At 44.5% G+C, this 23,600-nt stretch overlaps 1 long non-coding RNA gene across 3 annotated transcripts in view; it reads right to left on the bottom strand.

Moving 5' to 3' along the window:
• The window catches only part of LOC123331036, a 28,670-nt gene extending 23,939 nt beyond the window's left edge, over positions 1-4,731 (bottom strand). For 2 of the 3 annotated variants that reach the window (XR_006547475.1, XR_006547479.1), the window contains exons 1-2: positions 4,450-4,588; positions 3,914-4,003 (exon numbers count right to left, since the gene is read on the bottom strand). This is a non-coding gene — a long non-coding RNA (uncharacterized LOC123331036). The other variant, XR_006547482.1, reaches the window with a different exon arrangement.
• Positions 4,732-23,600: the final 18,869 nt, after the last annotated feature.

Below are 23,600 nucleotides of genomic sequence, written 5' to 3'. Positions count from 1 at the left end.
AGGTTGCAGTTCATAGGATCCCGAAGAGTTGGACACGACTGAGAGACTTCACTTTCACTTTTCACTTTCATGCATTGAAGAAGGAAATGGCAACCCACTCCAGTGTTCTTGCCTGGAGAATCCCAGGGATGGAGGAGCCTGGTAGGCTGCCGTCTTTGGGGTCGCACAGTCAGACACCACTGAAACGACTTAGCAGCAGCAGCAGCAGCAGCATCCTGTGTTAGTCACACGTTCAAATGCTGGTTCAAGAAGAACCATCGGTTTTATCACAAGTAATTTCTTGATCGTTTGAGAGATTTCCAAAGATTTTCTCATACATGCTTATGTTATTTAAATTTCAGAGAGAGATCTTTTCTTATTACGTTGCTAATTTTGGCTATACACTCCAGTTGCTGCTGCTGCCGCTACTGCTGCTAAGTCACTTCAGTCGTGTCCGACTCTGTGCGACCCCATTGGCGGCAGCCCACCAGGCTCCCCTGTCCCTGGGATTCTCCAGGCAAGAACACTGGAGTGGGTTGCCATTTCCTTCTCCAATGCATGAAACTGAAAAGTGAAAGAGAAGTCGCTGAGTCGTGTCCGACCCTCAGCGACCCCATGGACTGCAGCCCACCAGGCTCCTCCACTCATGGGATTTTCCAGGCAAGAGTACTGGAGTGGGGTGCCATTGCCTTCTCTGACACTCCAGTTAAGTTCTGAAAAATCTCGGTATATCAATAAAAATCAATACTAAAATTGAACTCCTAAAGGAAAACAAAAACAAGATACTTCAACACTCCTTTCCTTCCTGGCAATCTATTTTCTTTGACTGAAATAAAAACTTCTAAAGAAAAGTTAATGTCCAGGGCACTGCTCTTTTGACTTCATTTCTGACAGCAGAATTCAGAGCCTAAAACTTTGCATTAATTATACTATTCTTTTGATAATAAGAGATGCATCTAGTTCTTTGAAACTCCATGGCCAGATGGAAGTATAATGTCAGTATGACAGTATCTATGAATGTTGTTGGATTGACTGCTCTGGGGACCAGAACTTCAGGTTTCTCTGCAAAGCAGAGTGTAGACAACAGCGAAGGATTCAGCTCTGGCTGCCCATTCTGGGTCAGTGAGCCTCAGCCCTGCCTGCTGGGTCCACCAGCTCTGGACGGAAGGGTAATTCGGTCTCCTCTCGACTTAATCCTCACCTGTCTGCAGAGAACTCAACAAGGTGCCAATTGTAAGGACGGTTCTGGGTTTCAAACACCTGTCCACTAAGAACTGGACTTACAGCTCCAACTCCTTCCATGCAGCCACAAGACAGACATCAGATGGCAGCAACTTCTGGCCCCTCCTGAGCAGATCGGGTCCACAGTGTCCAATGGCTCCCTGCTACAGCTTGGCTATTTTCCGGATACTTATCAGAATGTGAAATTTTGAATGTCGACTTAAATAGCAAAAATCTTTTTCATAAAGCCTTGCCAGAATCACAGGCAACATGGCTTCAGTTTCCTTTCATTGGATTCTCACAATAATCCTTTATTCTCATTGTATTTATTTATATATATTTAAATTTTTCATTAACAGTAAGTTGTGCATTTTTCTGAGCCCTTCACATTTATGAACTGTTTTAGTCACTATAACTCTAGAAAGCAGATGCTATTATTATCCCCCTGGTACAGATGAGAAAAATGAGGCACAGAGAGGTTAAGTAAAGTGTCCGTGGTCACAGAGCAGTAAGTGGTAGAGCTGGATTCACACCCAGGCAGTCTGGCTCCAGGCCTAAGGTATAATTCCAGATAAGCTCAGGCACTAGAGGTTACTTGATTTACTCCAAGTCACGTAGCTTGAACTTGCCTCTTCTAACGTTAAGTCCCAGTTTGTCCTTCTCTTGCTGCTCTGACAGCCTTCATGATCATGATACTGGTGTTGGAGCCCTGTCTGCGTCCTCCCAGCCTGGCATGTTCATTCCCAGGGCTCACTCAGTGACCGTCACAGCCTTGACACTCCCAGCACAAGTGTCAGTGACTGACTAGAGACTCTGCCCAGGCTGCCCTTACCTTGACCACCCAGAATAAGCAGGGGAGCAGGACCTTCTCAGAGAGTAAACTGGGGGCTCAGTCCTTTCCTGCCACATGCCGTAACAGGACCCTTGGTTCATTTATTTGTTCTTTCATTCCACATACATTGAATGGCAACCTACTGACAAGCACCATGTCAGGCACTGGAGATTCATTGGTAGGCAGGACATGTGCCAGGGAGCCACCAAGGAGCCCATGGTGTACATACAGTGGAGGCAATTCCAGTGTCCGACAGGAAGTGTCATAAAAAAGCGAATGCGTTGCAGAGCTCGGCAAGGGGCAGACCTGGGAAGGCTCTCAGGAGGAAGCACCCTCTCTCACGTTAGCTCTCAGCAGTCCACAGCAAGATATCACTACAAAGTTCACTAAGGCTTGTGCATAGGACCTGAGGGGAGGTGTTCAAAAGGCCCTTGAGGAGTTTTAAGCCAGGAACTGACATGACCTAAATTCAGTTCCCAGCAGAATAATTGTGTGCTAGCATGCACTGAGCTATTTATGTGTGCTCTACATGAATTATATTTATCATCAACTTGGGCTGTTTTAACAGAATACCATAGGCTGAGGAGGTTAAACAACAGAAATTCATTTTTCACAGCTCTGTAGGAGGGCTGGGCAAGTCAAAGATCATGGCACTGACCAATTCTGTTCCTGGTAAGAGCACTCTTCCTGGTTTACAGAGGGACCCTGTCCTGCTGCATCCTCATGAGGCTGGGGGAGGTGCGGGGCAAGTTCTCTGGTCTCTTCCTATAGCAGAGACCATCATGGGGCTCCACCCTCACAACCTCATCTAAACCTAATTGTCTCCTAAAGGTCCACTTCCAGGTAGCACCACGTGGAGAATTAGGGCTTCAAAGTATGAACTTGGGGTTACTCAACATGCAGTCCAGAACAATATTCACTGCATGCTCACCCTAGAACTACAAAGTTGGTTTTACTGTCCCATTTTATAGGTGAGCTACTGAGGCATAAAGTGGTGAAGCCAGGATTTGAGCCCAGGCAGTCTGACTGCAGCACCTGTGCTCTTGTTTCTCCTCTACACCCCATACCGCACAGCGCAACGTCACACAGAGTATCTTGCAAATGTTTGAGACACGTGGTAGCTACTTCTTCAGTTTTCCTTGGTCCAAGAGTTCTTAGCCCTGCTTCCCACTGGAATGACCTGAAGTTTCACAAAAATGTATCCCAAAGAAATAAAAACGTATATCCTCCAAAACCCTGTACATGAATGTTTATAGAAGCCTTGTTTGTGATAATCAAAAATGGAAAATAATCAAGAAGTGAGTGGGTAAACCGTGTCACAGCCATACAATGCAACAGTGCTCAGCAGGAAAAAGGAACACACTATTGATACATGCCGCCTCTCGAATGGCTCCCACTCAAAGGCATTACGTCAAGTAAAAAGCCCATCTCAGAAGGTTACATACTGTATGATTCCATTTATATAACATTCTCAGAAAGACACAGTTAGGTGAAGAACATATAAGTGATTCCCAGGGTTGGCTGGCGAGGGGCAGCAGCTAGGTGTGGCTGTGAAGGGTAGCAGGAAGGAGGCCTGCGGAGCTGAAATGGTTCTGTATCGTGAGTGCTGTTGGGGTCACACTAATCTACACGTGATCAAATGACATAGAACTACTCATACACATTGGACTGGTGTCCGTTTTCTGGTCTTATGTGTTATACTTAGGTAATAGCTGGATGAAGGGGCATGTTCTGCACTGTTTTGGCAATGTCTTATGAAGCTGTAATTATTTTTAAATAAAACACTTCTTTAAAATCCCAATGCCTGAGCCTCACAGATTCTGATTTAGTGTGTCTGGGTGCAGCCTGAGTGTCATGAAAATTTTCCTAAATGATTCTCACCTGTAGCCAGAGTTGAGCACCTTTGAGCCAGTACCTAGAATCCTATGGTTGCAGGCCCTCTTTGAGTTGAGCTGTTATCTTCAAGAGGCCCTAAATGAACATAAGAGAAAGTTTATGAGATGCTCTAGCTGTCACCTGGCAGAGGACGTGTCCCCGAAAGGCAGGACAACAGACAGATCCTCATTAATTATGACGGGAGGGAGGGATGTCCTAAAGCAGGGGGGAATTAGATGATCTGAAGCTCTTGGAGGTTTCGAAAACTTTCAGTGGAAACCTGAGCTGCCAGCTGCCAAGTATAAGTGCTTGATTTCATTAAATTCCCAATTTGCTCACTTGGCTAAGCTCCTTGGGGATGTTGCCTCTGCAAGGCTTAACCCAGGTGCTCACAGATGGATCCTGAGTCCTGCCTTAAGACTTTCCTCCCCTTCTGGAGGCCCCAGTTCCCAGGTACAGTTTCAAGTCCCTGTCTATTTAATCTTTTTCCCACCGCCTCATAGGAAGGCTCACTGAGTCCCAGATGGCCCACACTGACTTACCAGGTGATGAGCTGTCTCTGGGACGGATCTCACACAGAAAGGTGCCAAGTGTGTTTCCACCACCCTGAAACCCGGCGTACGTTAAGCTTTTCCAAGGGGTTACTAAATTGGTATTGATTAAGTGCAGGAAATCAAGCACTTACACTTGGCAGCTGGCAGCTCGGGTTTCCACTGAAAGTCTCCAAAACTTCAAAAGAATTTCAGATCAAGAAAGGAAGTGGATATGGGGCATCTGAAGCTCCCTGGTTTCCCTGGAACTCCTATCAAGATGGGAGCCACGTGTGCCCCCACATTAACGCGGTGGCCACCCACGGAGCCTTCTGAGCAGCTATGGGAGCGGGCCCTGGAACGCATTTTCTGGTAGCTGCATCTGGGTAAGTGGCAGACTTCCTGGCTGCCTCTTTTTCTTTTTTACAGCCTCTTGGCTGTCTGTGCACAGAGATGTTCTGGCAGCTGGGGACCCGCCGTGAGGCGGATTTGAGGTCGGAGTCCTGATGAGCGGCTTTGTTCTCTTAAACACTATTGTCATCCGACTCACCTATTACTGTGAATAATTTGCTAATTTTGGCTGTAAAAACAAGTTCTTAGACAATCTCCTGTAATGTGTCTTTTTATGTCGATCAGGGGAGTATTTTCCTGCCTTCTCTTTGTTTGATATGGAAATGAGCCTGGTAGCTTTCTAGCCAGCCAGGATTCGGAGCCTGGGAGAGAAAGAAAATTGTGTCCACCGTTAAGGTGGCTTCTGCTGTCTTGTACAAGTCTTTGAAGAATTAGTTTTTGGAAAACAAAGACTCTCAGAATAAATGAACATCCAATTAGAGTTCCCAGGGTGTGCACCAAAGCGTTCTGGGTATGTAGAAAACATAGATATTATGGAACATGTTGCCTGATCCGTTACTTATGAATCACCTGGGGAAAAGCTTCCTTGTGAAAGGAATTAACTGGGTTGAAAAAGTAAAATCTTCATAAATCCTGTGAACCTCTGGGTCCATACTCATTGTTCTAGTCAAGGCAGACCTGCTTCCAAATACCCAGGCCCATAACAACTGCAGGCATTTGAGGCTGAGCACAGGTAGAGATGCACAAATCTCCCCACTCCTGGTTTCCCCTTCCTTCACTCACCTGCATTAATACCTGCCTTTTTATCAATCCCAGCAACTTGTCTGTTCCACTCACTCTCTACCCTTAAACTAGAAAGTTTCTGATAAAATCACTTACACTGTTGAGGGATTGGTTGATTATACTTTCATGGACAGCATGTCAGTCAAGTTGCCCAAACCAAGTATTTGCAATTTAAGACTTTAAGCCTTTGTCCTGTGTTCAAATATTTGACGCATCTGTCGACAGGTGACTGTGGGGACATGGAATCGAGAACTCCATGATTTCTCACTAAACTTAGCTGATTCGAGGTGGTGGGCCTGAAGTCAAAGTGGTTTGGCTGCTGTAGCGCAGAAGTCTTTGCAGGTTGGAGTCCCTAGCCTCTTCTAAAGCCTGGGTCTTAGACCATCACTGAGCTCCCATCTGGCCCCTCTCCTTCCTTCCCCTCTCCCTCTCTTCTCTCTCCCCACACTCCTCCCTTCCCCCCAGTTTAATCCCCTCTTCCCATGTCAGTCTTCCTGCTCCTCCTTCTCTCCCATCCCTCACAGATCATAATCTCTTCCCGTGGCTCTGCCCCATGTTACCAGATGCACACCTTATTTTCCAGCACAACTGATGCTATTTTCCCTTCTACCTAATGCTATTTATTTATTTATTTGGTTGTGCCGGGTCTTAGTTGTAGCACACATCTTCAATCTTCATTGCAGCATGAGGGGTCTAGTTCCCTAACCAGGGATGGAACCCAGGCCCCATGTACTGGGAGCTCAGAGTCTCAGTCACTGGAAAGTCCCGGCTTAAACATAATGCTATTTTAAACCCCATAACCTTTCTTTTAGAATATACTGAAATGCAGTCCCTCATCCCCTACAGTAGGAGCCCCAGTGACTCAGTGGTAAAGAATCTCCCTGCCAATGCAGGAGACCCAGGTTCAATCCCTGGGTTGGAAAGATCCCCTGCAGGAGGAAATGGCAACCCATTCCAGTATTCGTGCCTGAATAATTCCATGGACAGAGGATCCTGGTGGGCTATAGTCCACAGGGTCGTGAAGAGTCAGACATGACTGAGTACACATGCAAATTCCCCATGGTAGAGAAAGTACTTGGTCTAAAAGTCCCAGGAGACTGAGCTCTGGCCCCGACTCCTACACAAAACTGCTGAGCAGCCTTGCATGAGTTACTTAACTTCTCTGGGCCTCAGCATCCACATCTGTAAAATAATAGATTGAATTTCAAGGCCTATCTCTACTCTAAAAGGTTATAATCGTATCCACTGTTAGGAACAGGTGGGTTTTTTTGTTTGTTTCTTTTTTTTTTAAGTGTAATTGCTTCAGATTCAAAAACGAAGGAAATCTGATACACGCAACAGCATGGATGAAAGTTGAGGACATTATGTCACAAAAAGACAAATATTGTTTGATTCCACTCATATGTGATCTCTAAAGTAGGCAAATTCACAGAGAAAGTAGAATGATGATTGCCAAGGAAATGGGGAGTTGCTGTTCAATGGATATAGAGTTTTTTGCAAGATTAAAACATCCTGAAGACTGGTTGCACAACAATATGAATCTACTTAACACAACTGAACTGTATACTTAAAATGATTAAGATGGTCAATTTTAGTTATGTATTTTTGCCCAATTTAAGCTTATTTAAAAGCCCTCACATTTAACATATCAAAAAAAAAAAAAAAAAAAAAAAACAAGAAACAATGTGTTGGAAACAAGAAAGAAAGAGAAGCAGAGGCAAAAAAAAAAAAAAAAAAAAAAATGTCCCTTATTACACAAGTGCAGAAAATGAGGCCTAGAGTGGTCAAGAGCTCTGCCCAGGATCACACAGCTATGGCTGTGTGCGTGCACAGAGGGCTGGACTTGTTACTATTTTGTAACTGAAATAAGGTTAAAGAACTTCATATGTCTGTGCTGTGAAGTTTCTTTTAGAAGAAAGTGTTAGTCACTCAGTCATGTCCAACTCTTCGAGACACTATGGACTATAGTCTACCAGATTCCTCTGTCCATGGGATTCTTCAGGTAAGAATACTGGAGTAGGTTGCCATTTCCTTCTCCAGGGGATCTTCCCGACCCAAGTATCTAACCCAGGTCTCCTTCATTGTAGGCAGGCTCTTTACCATCTGACCCACCAGGGAAGTTACTTAGAAGAAAATGTTAACTCTGTATGCTATGTCAAAAGAGTAGAGCAATATATATTTTTATCAATTGTTAATTAGGTTTGTGGAGAACAAAATACACAGGTATTTTACATAGCTCTTCCTTTCAGACTTAAATCTAAGCCATTGTATTCTTAAGTTGCTATCTGGTGAATAATACTGAGGTGAGGGCAAATGATTTGGAAAGCTATTAAAACCCTCTCTTGGGGCTTCCTTGGTAGCTCAGGTGGTAAAGAATGTGCCTGCAATGTAGGAGACCCAGGTTCAATTCAATCCCTGGGTCAGGAAGAATCCTCTGGAGAAGGGAATGGCAACCCACTCCAGTATTCTTGCATAGAGAATTCCGTGGACAGACCATGGAGTCTCAAAGAGTCAGACACGACTGAGCGACTAACACTTTCACTTTATTTCACTTGCTGTTAGGATGGGAGTTCAGGGCATGGCCCACTTGACAGAGGTTCACTGGTAAAGATGGACAAGGCTGCCCTCCCCTCACCAGGCACGCGGGAGTCGGGAAGGGTGACTTCCCTGCCCTGGACCACGCTGGGATGCCTCAGGCCCGAAAGCATCTCCCTAAAGTGCTGCATAATAGTGCTAAGACCTGAGGGCACCTTTCTAAACTATCAAGAAAAAGTAATGCTTTCTGCATCTTACAAACCCACCCTACCTAAAGAAGCATAAAATAGTGCCATGATGGGTGAAATCATAACTATTCTAAAGGGATGACTAAGTAGGAGAGTGGTCCAAAGGAGTCAACAGGCAGCAGTACTCTAATTTTCATCATCTATTCCAGAAACAGGTAAATAGATTCCCATGTATTACTGTCAGATTGAAATAAAGTTATTGAGTAACTGAAAAACTGCTTCTGGTACAGAGTCCAGGTTTTATGGTTAAAACTGAATATTGAGATTAAGTTAATATTAACCTCAAAAATGTCCCAGGTTTAATAGGTGTTTCACTCTATGATAATGAGTGAAGGGAAATGGGAATAATCAACACTTATTAACATGAACGCGTAGTGTCATACATAAACATCATCAAAGCTTTTCTCTGCTGGGGCTTGTGGAAGGCTGTGTTCTAAACACAGTGAGTCTACTGCATCCCTTATTAGCAGGCTATATTGTATGAGTGAAAATTTAGATGATTAGACTTAAAATTTCTCTCTCTCTCTACATAAGCACACACATGAAAAAGTATCTTATTACATAGTATATGATTTTAGAGTTTAGCTTTTAGTCTGTTCAGTCACTCAGTCGTGTCTGACTTTTTGTGACCCCATGGACTGCAGCACGCCAGGCCTCCCTGTCCATCACCAACTCCCGGAGTTTACTCAAAGTCATGTCCATTGAGTCGGTGATGCCATCCAGTCATCTCATCCTCTGTCATCCCCTTCTCCTCCTGCCCCCAATCCCTCTCAGCATCAGGGTCTTTTCCAATGAGTCAACTCTTATCATGAGGTGGCCAAAGTGTTGGAGTTTCAGCTTCAGCATCAGTCCTTTCAATGAATATTCAGGACTGATTTCCTTTAGGATTGACTGATTTGATCTCCTTGCAGTCCAAGGGACTCTCAAGAGTCTTCTCCAACACCACAGTTCAAAAGCATCAATTCTTCAGTGCTCAGCTTTCCTTATAGTTCAACTCTCACATCCATACATGACTACTGGAAACACCATAGATTTATGTGTCTAATTTGTATGAATTTAATAACTTGAGGACTGGTAAAAACTTAAACTAAATGGAATTTCACCTGTCTGGTAATTATCTGTTATCATGTCCTCCTTGTTCAAAGAAGGAACAGCGTGAAGGAAATTCCTCCTTGTTCAGTGGTATGTAGAGCTGACATGTAAGTTAAGGTGTCATAAGGACTGGGCAAAAATTGGCATCCTTTGAGACAAAACATACACACATTCCTAAATAATTAAATCCCTACAGTATTTAACAGTCTATACCTAGATGCCCCTCCCAAAAGACCCTCCTCCCAAATCATTTGTAATTTGAGAAACAGCTCTCCAGGGAGATTATATATTGTCAAAGACATATGATTTGTTGTTTGTTGAGTCTTTTACTGGAAAATGTTGAAAGAGGTCATTTAATCCAAACCCCTTAGGACAGATATTTTCATTGTTGCTTCCTTGCAACTCAAGAAATGTTTGAGCCCACCTACCATATACAGAGCAATGCACTAGAATATTGGAAAGCCAAGATACATCTGTAATTTTATGGTATTGGATTATATGACCTTCAAAATGTCATTCAGATCAAAATTGCTAACAGCAGTTCAAGATTCTATAGGGGGGAAATTCCCTGGTGGTTGCGTGATTAAGAATCTGCCTTCCAAAGCAGGGGACACTGGTTTGGTCCCTGGTCTAGGAGGATCCCACATGCCACAAAGCAGCTAGGCCCATGCGTCACAACCACTGAACCCCCGTGGTGCAGCTACTGAGGCCTGGTGCAACTAGAGAAAGCCTGTGAGCAATGACAAAGACCCAAATAAATAATTCTGTAGGAAAGGAGATTCTATAGGAAAGGAGAAATTAATTGGAAACGGTAAAGCTGAGAGGTTTCTTAGAGCAAATGCTGTCCAGTAGGATGTGGCTAGTAAGATTGAGAAAAGGAGTTTTCACTTTAATCAGTTTAACTTTACATGTAAATAGCCACAGGTTGCTACTGGCTACCATACTGTATAGTACAGTCCTAGAGGTGAGAGATTTGAGCTGGCTTTAAGGTAGGACTTTGCTGGATATAGAAAATTAAAATTCCAAACAAAGGCTGGTGCTTGTGAAAATTCACTGAGGTAGGAAAGCTTCAGGCAGGGCCAGGTGAAGAGTTACTATCTGGTAAGATTGGAATGAAAGGTGGGTAATGAGTTAAAGTGGAAAATAAGGCAAGAAGATTCAGAATTATGTGGTGCCTTGAATGCAAGCCTGGAAAACATGCAATTAATTTCATATTCAGTGGGGAGACATTTCAGGTTTCGGAGCAAAGTAAAAATATGAGCTGCTCAGTGTTTTAGCAAGGTAATCACCAAATGATGTGCAACATGGCTTTGAGGACTATTTACCTAATGCTGTACAATATGACAAGCCACCCTATAATTAGTGAAGTAAAACAAGAGCCATTTCACTGTGCTCATGGATTTTCTGGGTCAAGAATTTGGACAGAGCACAGAAAAGATGGCTCACCTCTGTTCCATAAGGTCTGGACCTCAGCTAGGCTGACTGAAACATCTAGGAACTGGAATCACTCTCAGGCTTCTTCACGTACATGTTGGCTCCTGGGCTGGGATGACCCAGAGACTGCCCTCAGCTGATACTGTTGACCAGAGCCCCTATAGGGAGCCTCTTATGTGGCTTGGTGGTCTCATGCTGGGTTCCAAGAGGGAATATTCCAAGGAGGGAATATCTAGAAAGCAAGCACTCCAAGAGATCTAGGTGGAAGTCACTTGACCTTTACACACCTAGCCTTGGAAGTCACTTCTGCCATCTCCTATTGGTTGTAAGTGAGTTGCTCAGGCCAGTTAGATTGTGGGATGAGAGATACTGCTGGGATCATCTCTGGAAAATATAGTCTGCCACAAAGGCTGTGAAAAGGGAGCTGAAAGATAATGAAAGCTTCAAACAGGAAAATGGAAGTGGGAGAAGGAAGAAGTAAGAATTGGATGACAGCATGGAAATGCAATGAGCAGTGATGGAAGTGGGGAGTGAAGGAAGGAGTTCAGTTGAGTTTGTATGTGAACCAGTCTAAGCACCACCAACCAGAAATCTTGGAACAGTGAGTTGGTTTGGAAAGCAGGGAGATGTTTCCTGAGGATATATTTATTTTGGAGATCTGGCAGGACATTCTTGAGGCAATCTCAAGGATGTCAGTTAATAATGGGCTGGAGTTCTAGAGAAAGATCAAGGTTAAAGCTGTAGAGGGACTCGGGAGTCATGAGGTAAGGAAATGGTTAAGGGAGCACACATGTTAGGGACTCAATAAATATTGGCTGAATGACATAACTCCACTGTAGCGGGACCAGAGTGACTGAACTGAAATTAGTACTTACAATGAGAAGAAAGAGATTAACAGTCCTTGGGCAATTCCCTGAAAGAGAGGTGAGAACCTGGGAATGTAGACCAGGAGTCAAAGTGAAGCAACCTCATAAGCAGCAAACATGGCAGATATTTGGAATGGCTCACTTAGTAGCTACTCCAATTTCTTTCTAGGCCAGAAAGTTAAAAATCTACATTTTCCAGACTCTCTTGCAGTTAGGGTTCCAGATCTGTGATTTAGATTAAGCCACTCAGATGCAGCATACCAAATTTAGGAGACAGAAGTACATAATTGTGAGGCAGGAACTGTGTTTCTGCTGCTTCTATCAGTAAGTACGGGTGTGGTATATTTGTTTTTTCTCTGCCAGTTATAACAGAGGTCCTAATGTCACAGCCCTACATACACAGTTGTCAAGAGACAAGGTACAGATCACAGTGCAGCTGGCATAATTCTGAAGCTGGGCAGGTGTCACTGGCTTCCCAATAGGCAGGCAGCTTTCTAATGCCACCACCTTCTGATCCTGGAAAGAGGCAGTGGCTTCCTTGTCCACCCAGGTCTGTGGTGTTGCTTTGGGAGTCATTCTTGAAAGCTCAGCTGAGACTTTGTTTCTTCAGCCCTCCAGTCAAGCTGTAAGACACTGGCAACCTTGGAATAAGTCCCTTTATGCTTAAATCAGGTAGAACTAATTCTACTCACTTAACTGAATCCTGACCAATACAGTAAGCAAGAGGTAAGTATGAATCCTGGATTCATAGGTCTTGGAGCCTCATGTAGTAGCCACCTAGGCAAATCTTCAGTTCAGTTCAGTTGCTCATTCGTGTCCTATTCTTTGCGATCCCATGGACTGCGGCACGCCAGGCCTCCCTATCCATCACCAACTCCCGGAGTTTACTCAGACTCATGTCCATTGAGTTGGTGATGCCATCCAACCATCTCATCCTCTGTCATCCCCTTCTCCTCCTGCCTTCAATCTTTCCTAGCATTTTGGTCTTTTTCAATGAGTCAGTTCTTCTCATTAGGTGGCCAGAGTAGTGGAATTTCAGCTTCAGCATCAGTCCTTCCAATGAATGTTCAGGACTGATTTCCTTTAGGATTGACCAGTTTGATCTCCTTGCAGTCCAAGGGACTCTCAAGAGTCTTCTTTAGCACCACAGTTCTAAAGTATCAATTTTTCAGCACTCAGCTTTCTTTATAGTCCAACTTTCACATTCATACATGACCACTGGAAAAACCATAGCTTTGACTAGACAGACCTTTGTTGGCAAAGTAATGCCTCTGCTTTTTAATAAGCTTATCTAGGTTGGTCATAGCTTTTCTTCCAAGGAGCAAGCGTCTTTTAATTTCATGGCTGCAGTCACCATCTGCAGTGATTTTGGAGCCCCCAAAATAAAGTCTCTCACTGTTTCCACTGTTTGCCCATCTATTTCCCATGAGTGATGGGACCAGATGCCATGATCTTTGTTTTCTGAATGTTGAGCTTTAAGCCAACTTTTCCACTCTCCTCTTTCACTTTCATCTAGAGGCTCTTTAGTTCCTCTTCACTTTCTGCCATAAGGGTGGTGTCATCTGCATATCTGAGGTTATTGACATTTCTCCCAGCAATCTTGATTCCAGCTTGTGCTTCATCCAGCCCAGCATTTCTCATGATATACTCTGCATATAAGTTAAATAAGCAGGGTGACAATACACAACCTTGATGTACTCCTTTCCTGATTTTGAACCAGTCTGTTGTTCCATGTTCAGTTCTAACTGTTGCTTCTTGACCTGCATACACATTTCTCAGGAGGCAGGTCAGGTGGTCTGGTACTCCCATCTCTCTTTAAGAATTTTCCACAGTTTGTTGTGATCCACACAGTCAAAGGCTTTGGCATGGTCAATAAAGTAGAAGTAGATGTTTTTCTGGAACTCTCTTGCTTTTTCAGTGATCCAGTGGATGTTGGCAATTTGTTCTCTGGTTCCTCTGCCTTTTCTAAATCCAGCTTGAACATCTGTAAGTTCACAGTTCAAGTACTATTGAAGCCTGACTTGGAAAATTTTGAGCATTACTTTACTAGCATGAGAGATGAGTGCAATTGTTAGAAAATAATAAACAAGAAAGACTTAAGACAGCAGCCAAGAAAAGGGAAAAGAGAGAGAAGAGAACAATTGGAGATGAGGATCAGTGAGGATCCCCAAAGGGAACAACTAGGTCTGAGTGATTCTGCAGGGAGAGGGCTAGGATAAGGTTAACAGTTCCTACTTGAAACCAAATCACGATCCTAGAACCCACAGAACAGGGTGTTGTTTCTCAAGACCAAAAGCCCCATGGGTGAGCTGATCTTTTAAATAGAACTAGGGACACTTGGAGACCTGATGTTTGTGTTAGTCCATCCCCAGCTGGACCCCTAAAGATACTGGACTAATACTTATATCCTTAGAATTGGAGCCTTAAACCTTCCAAGGTAAATAGCTGATTCTGTGTGCCCTCTGGTGGCTTGGGATGAGGGTAAGGGGGAGAGAAGAGTACTTTAGCCAGGAAAGGAAAGGTCATGGGTCCAGACTATCCTCCTTGAGGTCAAACTGTCTTTCTTCTTGGGAGACACAGAGAGCAGACATCTCATGTGGGTCTGACATTTTAACCATGAAGCAAATAACAAACACCTTGTAATGTGGCTAAAAAATTACCCAGGTTTCTTGTTTAATACCACCGCTGCAGAACCACAGACACATACATTGCTTTTCTGATAACAGAAAGACTTGCTTTCCTCAGGGTAGCACTCTATCCTGAAGGTTAAAAGGTTGCCCTCTGAAGTAACATTACTTGGATCCAAATCCAGTAACAGGATGTAGGATCCTGGGCAAATAACTTAACTCCTCTGTGCCACATTCCCCCCATCCATAAAATAGGGTTGTGAGAGATTTGATGAGACCCCACATCGCTGTGATGGGCAGCAGCAGTGTGAGCCTCCAGGACGTGGCCACATACGCACACAGCAAGTGAAAGTGCCTGGTACACAGGGACAGGCGGTGACCACCCAGAGGCCACTACCAGCATGCCAGAGAGGTCGTGCTGCAAACCCACCACCTCATAGCACTCCTTTTTCCAGCCCATGAGCTACCCCCACCCCTCCATCCAGGGTGAAGCTAGACTCAGAGGGTTAAAAAAAAGACAGAGTCCAGAGTTTTTCATTTCTTGTTATGCAGACAGAATCTCTATTAGACCTGTATCCAATTAATGCATGTTTTCATTTTTTGCTATTTCCAGATCAAATTTCCAGAAACTTATGTATAAAATTATTGTGTAGCTTAGCAGAAAGATGTATCACTTTCTCCTGTTTTAAGGGGGGGAAAATGATCCCACAAGTAACAGGACAAGGAAAATCTTTCAATATTCCCATTTTCTATCAGCGTTGGAGAAACAACTTAGGCACCACTCACTTTTTCCACTGTGTTGTGTGACCTCAGGAAGCCAACCACTCACGTCTCTGGGCCTCAGTTCTTTCATCTGCCATCAATGTCTTCCCTGCGGTCCCATGACCCAACCGTGGTTACACTGCGAGTTCTTCTGTCCTCAGTACTGGATTCCAGACCCCCCAGGCAGGGCACATCTTCTCTATGTCCGGGACCCCCCACTGTGCCTGCGCGCACGGACCCTCTGCACTCATACAGACGGGGTTCCCTGAGCCGCGAAAGATGGGAGATGAGCAGAAGGAGCTTGAGCTTCTGCCAGCTCCTGCAATGGCCTCAGCCCTAGCACTTCTCTGTGCCACTATTTCTCCTGGCATCAAGTGATTATTGTCACAAATCAAAACACAGGATCATTTTAAAACATGACTATTAATAGACAAACTAAAATAGGAAATGATATTCTTAAGAAAGGAAGTTTGGAAGCCAGCTATGCTCACCACTGTACCACCAATGCCAGCCTCTAAGAAAAGAAGCTAGGTACTATCTTTTCTAGGATGTTTTTTGTAAGGGGGCCTTGTCTGCACTCAAAGATCACTCATAGCCATGCTGTTGAAAGCAATATTTTTGCTTACAGCCCAAGGCAATTTTATATGCCTCAAAAAAAAAAAAAACAGCAGGTTTATGTGGGGACCTCCCTCCCACAGAGGCAGGTAGCACCCCAAAAGTTCTCCTGCCCCATATGACAGCCCCCACAGCAGGACATCTGCACTGTCCATCTCCTTACGAGACAAGAGGGGTAAGGATACGGGCCACATTCTTGTCTGAGGAAATCCAAGTGCCAGTAGAGTGGACTACAAGGCAGGGCTTAAGCGTGTGGTGGAGTAAAACACACAGGACAGGGCCTGGCACGGGTAGGTGTAAGCGTCACCTGATCTGCAAATCATTTCCTACAGCACTTTTAGTGTGGAATTCTCCCACCCCCTTCACTCTCAACAGTGGCTTTACCATGTACCTTGTTTAAAAAAAAATTGAAGTATGGTTGATTTGGGCTTCCCTGGTAGCTCAGCTGGTAAAGAACCCGCCTGCAATGCAGGAGACCCCAGTTCAATTACTGGGTTGGGAAGATCCCCTGGAGAAGGGATAGGCTACCCACTCCAGTATTCATGGGCTTCCTTGGTGGCTCAGACAGTAAAGAATCCGGGAGACCTGGGTTCGATCCCTGGGTTGGAAGATCCTCTGGAGAAGGGCATGGCAACCCACTCCAGAATTCCTGCCTGGAGAATCACCATGGACAGAGGAGCCTAGCGGGCTGCAATGTATGGGGTTACAAAGAGTCAGACATGACTGAGTGACTCAGCACAGTACATGTGAAACTAATTTACACAAAGTGTTAGCTTCAGATGTGTAATAGCTATCAGATCAGATCAAATCAGTCTCTCAGGCGTGTCTGACTCTTTGCGACCCTGTGAATCGCAGCACGCCAGGCCTCCCTGTCCATCACCAACTCCCAGAGTTCACTCAGACTCACGTCCATCGAGTCAGTGATGCCATCCAGCCATCTCATCCTCTGTCGTCCCCTTCTCCTCCTGCCCCCAATCCCTCTCAGCATCAGAGTCTTTTCCAATGAGTCAACTCTTCGCATGAGGTGGCCAAAGTATTGGAGTTTCAGCTTTAGCATCATTCCTTCCAAAGAAATCCCAGGGCTGATCTCCTTCAGAATGGACTGGTAGGGTCTCCTTGCAGTCCAAGGGACTCTCAAGAGCCTTCTCCAACACCACAGTTCAAAAGCATCAATTCTTCGGCGCTCAGCCTTCTTCACAGTCCAACTCTCACATCCATACATGACCACAGGAAAAACCATAGCCTTGACTAGACGAAACTTTGTTGGCAAAGTAATGTCTTGGCTTTTGAATATGCTGTCTAGGTTGGTCATAACTTTCCTTCCAAGGAGTAAGCGTCTTTTAATTTCATGGCTGCAGTCACCATCTGTAGTGATTTTGGAGCCCAGAAAAATAAAGTCTGACACTGTTTCCACTGTTTCTCCATCTATTTCCCATGAAGTGGTGGGACTGGATGCCATAATCTTCGTTTTCTGAATGTTGAGCTTTAAGCCAACTTTTTCACTCTCCACTTTGTAATAGCTATACATACATATATATTTATACACATTTATCCTTTTACGGATTCTTTTCTATTGTATTATGGGTTAGTATAGGATATGAATACAGTTCCTTATGCTATATAGTAGGTCCTTGTTGTTAATTTTATATAAATATGTATCTTTTAATTCCAAAGTCCTAATTTATTCCTCCCCCTTTCCCTTTGGTAACTATAACTTTGTTTTCTACGTCTGTGAGTCTGTTTCTGTTTTGTAAATATGTTGATTTGTGTCATTTTTTTTAGATTCCACATATATGTAACATTATATGATTATTTGTCTTTGTCTGGCTTACTTCACTTGGTATGATAATCTCTATGTCCATCCATGTTGCTGCATACTTTGTGCTTTAAATGAATAAATAAGGAGCTTCCCTTTGAGTTTCATTTGGCATGGCCCCCAGCAGAAGTTCCTTCCTGCAGTTAGACTTGCTAACCTCTCTCTGCTCCTCATTAAAGGAAACCCTCACATCTCTCCTGCAAGCCCCTAGTCTCTAGGCTCTCCACCCACAGCCACCCCCTCTTTCTAACATTTTCTTTTAACCACACCCTAAAACATAAATGCAGTGCTTTGCCTTGACCCTGCTATCGGATCCAGCCGCTGCTTAGACTCATAATCCTCTTCCTATCCCCACCTCAGCTCTGAAGATGGATCCTCAAAAGTTTCCTCCTAAATCCGATGAACACTTTTTCTTACTACCCTTTCCTCTAGCTCTTTACCCCTTTGGTCATGTCCAGTGGTCTTGCTCTTCTCCTACCTGTACATTTTTTGTTTTCTCAGGGCTTTCTTGACTCTTTTTCCCTTGGCTGCTTTGCTGGTGCTTCTCCCTCTGTTCGTCTTCTAATTGGAGTTTCCTCACAAATTCTGTAGCTTTTCTCTACTGGGTTGACCTCCACTCACTTCTGTGAGCTCACCTATTCCACCATCACTGCTTTTCAAAAGTTTGTAATTCCTTATCTCTAGTCTTATTGCTCACTTGCACTGCCCACTCCCCACACTTCTGGCTTTCTGCAAGCATTTCCCCTGAACATCCAGTTCACAGTTTAGACTCAACAGCCCCAAACTGAATTCAGTACTTCCAATCTGTCTTTCTTCCTTAATCTCCCATTTTCATCAGCAACTGAACCATTCTTACTGCTTCACAGGCTAAGCTTTCGGTTCCTTTTGAATTTTTAACAGCTTTATTGAAATATAACCATGTATCATACTATTCATCCATGTAAAGTGGTTTCTAGTATATTCACAGAGTTGTGCAACCATTACCACAATCTTAGAATGTTTCACCCCCACCAAAAGAAAAAAGCAGTCAAAGAACAATCATTCCCTCCTCCTCCTACCCACCACCCCGCAGAGCCTGGCAACCACTAATCTATTTTCTGTCTCTGGATTTGTCTATTCTAGACATTTCATATAAATGGAAACATACTATAAATGATCTTTTGTGACTGGTTTCTTCCACATAATATAATCTTTTCAAAGTTCATTCATGTTGTAACAGATGTCAGTATTTCGGACTTTTTACAGCTGAATAATATTCCATCATATAAATGTAACACATTTTGTATATCCATTCATCAATTTACAGACATTTGAGCTGTCTCTATCTTTCGGCTATTGTGAAAGTCAAATAATGACTTGTATTTCAGTGATGGCTAATGCTGTTGAGCGTCTTTTCATGTGCTTATTTTCCTTTTGCATACCTACTTTGGAGAAAAGTCTATTCAGATCCTTTGCCTTTTGAAAAAGTGTGTTAGTTTTCTATTGTTGAGTTGTAAGATTTCTTTATACATTATGGATACAAGTCTCTTATTAGATGCATCATCAGTAAATATTTTCTCCTATTCTATGAGTTTTTTCACTGTTTTGATGGTATCCTTTGAAGAACAAAGTTATAAATTTTTACAAAGTCCAATTTATTTTTTCTTTTGCCACTTATACTTTTGGTGTATCTAAGAAGGTGTTGCCTAACCCAAGGTCATGAGGCCTTAATCCTATGTTTTCTTCTATGACTTTTATACTTCAACTCTTGTATTTAGATCTATGATCCATTTAATTTTTATGTGTGATGTAAATAAAATGCCCAACATCATTCTTTTACATGTGGACATCCAGTTCTCCCAGCACCATTTGTCAATAGAGGGATCTTTATTTTTCCCTTTGTTTCATCTCTTATTCCAACCTGTCAATCAAGTTTTGCTCTTTTTCCCTTTAAAATGTTTGTCATCCTTTCACTACCCACACTAGTTCCCAGATTACAGCTTTACCATCTCACACTTAGATAACTGCATCTGCATTTATCCTTCCAAGTGCTCAGCAAGCCAGCCCTCCTAAAGCAGGAAATGTAATAAATGAATTGAATTTATGTAATTCCCCTGCTAAGAAGTCTACACTAAAGTCCTACTACATATAGCATCTGGGCCAAACTCTATTCCTTGATTCTCTAACCTGGCTCCACTGTGTTTACACTAGCAAATCCAAGATGTAGAATTCCATCTTTCATGGTTATTCAGCTTCTCCCTGAAGGGGAGTTCTCTTTCATTGCTGTACTTTACCCTCTCTTTTCTATGAATTAAAATTCCATAGGTCCTTAAAGTCTCCTTCAAATGCCAGCTCCCTAATAAGCCTCCCTTAACTACTCCAGCCCTCAGTAGTGCTCTCCTTTGAGTCCCTACTGCATTTGTGTGTTCTGTAGCACCAACCACTAGGCAGATGACACTGTTACACACAATTCTACTCTACCTCACAACACCAATAAGCATCTACTGAAGTTCACAGCGCTGTATGGGCATGACACACTTATGCAACTCTTGTTTCCTTCTGCCATCAAATGGAGGAGTCTAACTGGATGAGATAAATTATCCCTCCCAGATTTAGAATTCCACTTATCCATCCATTACATACTGATCCAAATTTGAAGCTTAAAATGAAAGTGAAAGTCAGTCCTGTCTGACTCGTTGTGACCCTAGGGACTTCACAGTTCATGGAATTCTCCAGGCCAGAATACTGGAGTGGGTAGCCTTTCCCTTCCAGGGGATCTTCCCAACCCAGGGATCGAATCCAGGTCTCCCACATTGCAGGCAGATTCTTTACCAGCTGAGCCACAATGGAAGCCCAAGAATACTGGAGTGGATAGCCTATGGCTTCTCCAGGGGATCTTCCCAACCCAGAAATCAAACCAGGGTCTCCTGCATTGCAGGTGGATTCTTTACCAACTGAGCTATCAGGAAGCCCACTGAAACTTAAGCTTAAAGTTAATTCAAGGTTTCCAGTTCAAGAAACTTTCAAACTAAACTTGTGTTTTCCAAAGATTCCTAGAATTGTAATTCCTTGTTACTGAATCATCTTGGCTATAATAATGATCCAGGCCCTGTTTCAGACACAAGTATTAGGGCATCTGTGATTTGGTCTGCAGTTTAAACTGCAAAAGTTCTCCAAATCCTCAAAGTTAACTTAGAGTGTGTCAGATTGAAACCCCCACCCACCCACCAACCATTAAAAAAAAAAATCTTTCAAATTGAAGGGGTAAAGTTTGATCCCTTTTCTGTTGAGCATTGAAAACAACAATAGCAGCTTTCTGCTCTAGCAGGACTTCAAAAGGCTGCCGAGTAACTGCTCTAAGAATGCTTGGTTGTAGATGGCTGAAGAAAACGAACAGGCATCCTCCTGCGACTCTGCTCTACTACCACCAGGAAAATTCTGCCCTCTCCCCTCCCAGCACCTTTAATAAAGCAACGATTGGTACTGTATTAACTAGGTGAATGCAGAATCTTGCAAGGTTAAAGCTTTTCGCAGAGTGGGGGCGAGACTGGGCAAACAACACCCTGCTCTAAAGAGCCCGTGAATTAAGAATTTGTTGAAATGAACTAAATTATGTATAGATATTTTTTAAAAAGTCAACCGAAGATGGGAGACCTGTTGGATTGATCCCACGGGCATGGGTCCCCTTTGCTGACAGAAAATGCCTGAGGAGAGGTGCCAGGCCCATCACGAAGTTGCAACCCCAGAGCTCTCAGTAAACATGTTTTTCTGTAGTAGATTCCGGAGCGCGCACAGCAGGTCCATCCATAGCAGGGATGCCTGTGCGGGTTCACCTAACCGCCTCTCCTCGCAGGTGGCACCCAGTCAGCGCTCGCCGCCCTCCTTCGAAGAAACCGCCAGGCAAACTTCGCAGCCTGGGAACCCTGCTGCTTGGAGAGCTGCTGCGAGAGCCGCTCCACTGCGCCAGCCGCCGCCCCGAGGCTAGTATTCAACCTCCCCGCCCCCCGCCGCGGTTAAAGTTTGCTCCCCATTCACCGCTTCCCACCCTTGCCCCCCACCCCCGCCTCCGCCCTCGGGCGGGAGGACCACAGAGGAGTTCCTGGGTCCTCCATGCACAAACACACCCACCAACAAAGGAAAGCCCATTAAATCTTCCCTCCTGCGAACTCGCGCCCCAGCGGATACTTCTTTGAACTGACCCCCGCCCCCGCAGCCCCCGAGCCGTCTGGGGCTCGCTGGGCCCTCCCGGGCTCACTCCCTCCTCCCGTCTGCGCACTTCTACCGCGCGCTTGGTCTTTGATGTCTCTTTACATTATGGCAGAGCAGCCACACGCTCTTCCCGGGCGCGGGGCTTTGTGTAACGGAACTGACATTTGGCCTTGATACCTGTATCTCTTGGTGATTGCAACAAATTTCTAAAATAAATATTGTACTTTGATCTCCCGGCATTGCATTTTTAATGGACGCACCGAACATTACTTCATTAAGAGTAAGTTTTTCAGGAGCCCCGAGTGCAAAGGTAGAGCGGATAAACAGCACTTTGTAAAAGTCTCTCTCCAAACTTCAGCTTGCGCCTGGGAGGGCTGGAATCCCCGAGGGTTTTCACAAATGGAGGGGAGGCCCAGAGCCAGGACTTCAGTCACGGGAGGGTCTACTGTGCATCCACACTATCCTAAAGACTTTGAATATATTTACCTCTTTTAAGCCTATGAAGACTCTACATGGTAAACAGTTCTATAACCCCATTTTACAAACTGGGAAACTGAGGCACAAGGCAGTTGAGTAACTTGCTGGCCAATGTCACCAACTGAAAAGTGGCATCTTGAAATCTGCCTTCAGAGTTTCAGAGTTGGAGCTATTAACACCAAGTCAGTACTCTCTCCCTGCTGGCCATTGATGGAGGTTTATTGACTAATGGGGCATCTTGGAGAAAAGGTTCTCTTCTGTAACAACTATGGAGATGTGAATTGGGTTTTCTAGCCTTTGTTTGGAGAAGGCAATGGCAAGCCACTCCATACTCTTGCCTAGAAAATCCCATGGATGGAGGAGCCTGGTAGGCTGCAGTCCATGGGGTCGCTAGGAGTCGATCGCTACTGAGCGACTTCACTTTCACTTTTCACTTTCAAGCAATGGAGAAGTTCGAAATGGCAACCCACTCCAGTATTCTTGCCTGGAGAATCCCAGGGATGGCAGAGCCTGATGGGCTGCTGTCTATGGGGTCGCACAGAGTCGGACACGACTGAAGTGACTTAGCAGCAGCAGCAGCAGCCTTTTTGTTTAAATAGCAATCAGATTTGGCAAATAAGAATGCCTCTAGCTTGCTTGTCTCAGCCTGGGCGGCACTCCCCCCAGGCATCGATAGTGGAGGTTGAAGAGCTTACAGTAGCTCAAAAGGAAGCACACTAAGGGACCAGGTCCGCTTCCACAGTGCGGAAAGGTGCCTGCATGAGTGTGCACCGTAGGACTCCCTGGCCTCTGACATGTATGTGGGAAAGGGCTCCTTCCTGTCCCAGGTTTCGCAGGTAATTGATCTCTGTTCTCCTGTGGAAAGATGTAGGTCTGCCAGGACTCGGGAGCAAAACACTAAGTCCCCTCTCTTTCCTGGCCCCCAGGGCACTGGGACCACCTCTTCAGCAGTCAGACTGTGTCAGCCGAGCTGTGCAGTCACTGCTCACCGATCTTGGGTGGCACCTTGTTGGAAAGAAGACGGGCATGCAAGGACAGGACTTGCAAAGTGCTCAAACATAGTATTTGGGCTGCATTCAGCCCATTCCTCTTCAGCAAGATGTTTCTATTTGCTGGCTTTGGGCATGGAGGATGGCCTGGTGTTGGGCTTTCCCGTGGCTCAGACGGTAAAGACTCCGCCTGCAGTGCGGAAGACCTGGGTTTGATCCCTGGGTTGGGAGGATCCCCTGGAGGAGGACATGGCAACCCACTCCAATATTCTTGCCTGGAGAATCCCCATGGACAGAGGAGCCTGGTGGGCTACAGTCCATGAGGTCGCAAAGAGTCAGACACAAGTGAGCGACTAAGCACACAGCATACAATGTGAGTG

The sequence above is a fragment of the Bubalus bubalis genome, chromosome 2 (assembly GCF_019923935.1).
Source record: "Bubalus bubalis isolate 160015118507 breed Murrah chromosome 2, NDDB_SH_1, whole genome shotgun sequence".
Classification (NCBI taxonomy): domain Eukaryota; kingdom Metazoa; phylum Chordata; class Mammalia; order Artiodactyla; family Bovidae; genus Bubalus; species Bubalus bubalis.
Note: the sequence above shows the minus strand (reverse complement) of the source record. Positions and strands in the feature narration are given on the sequence as shown.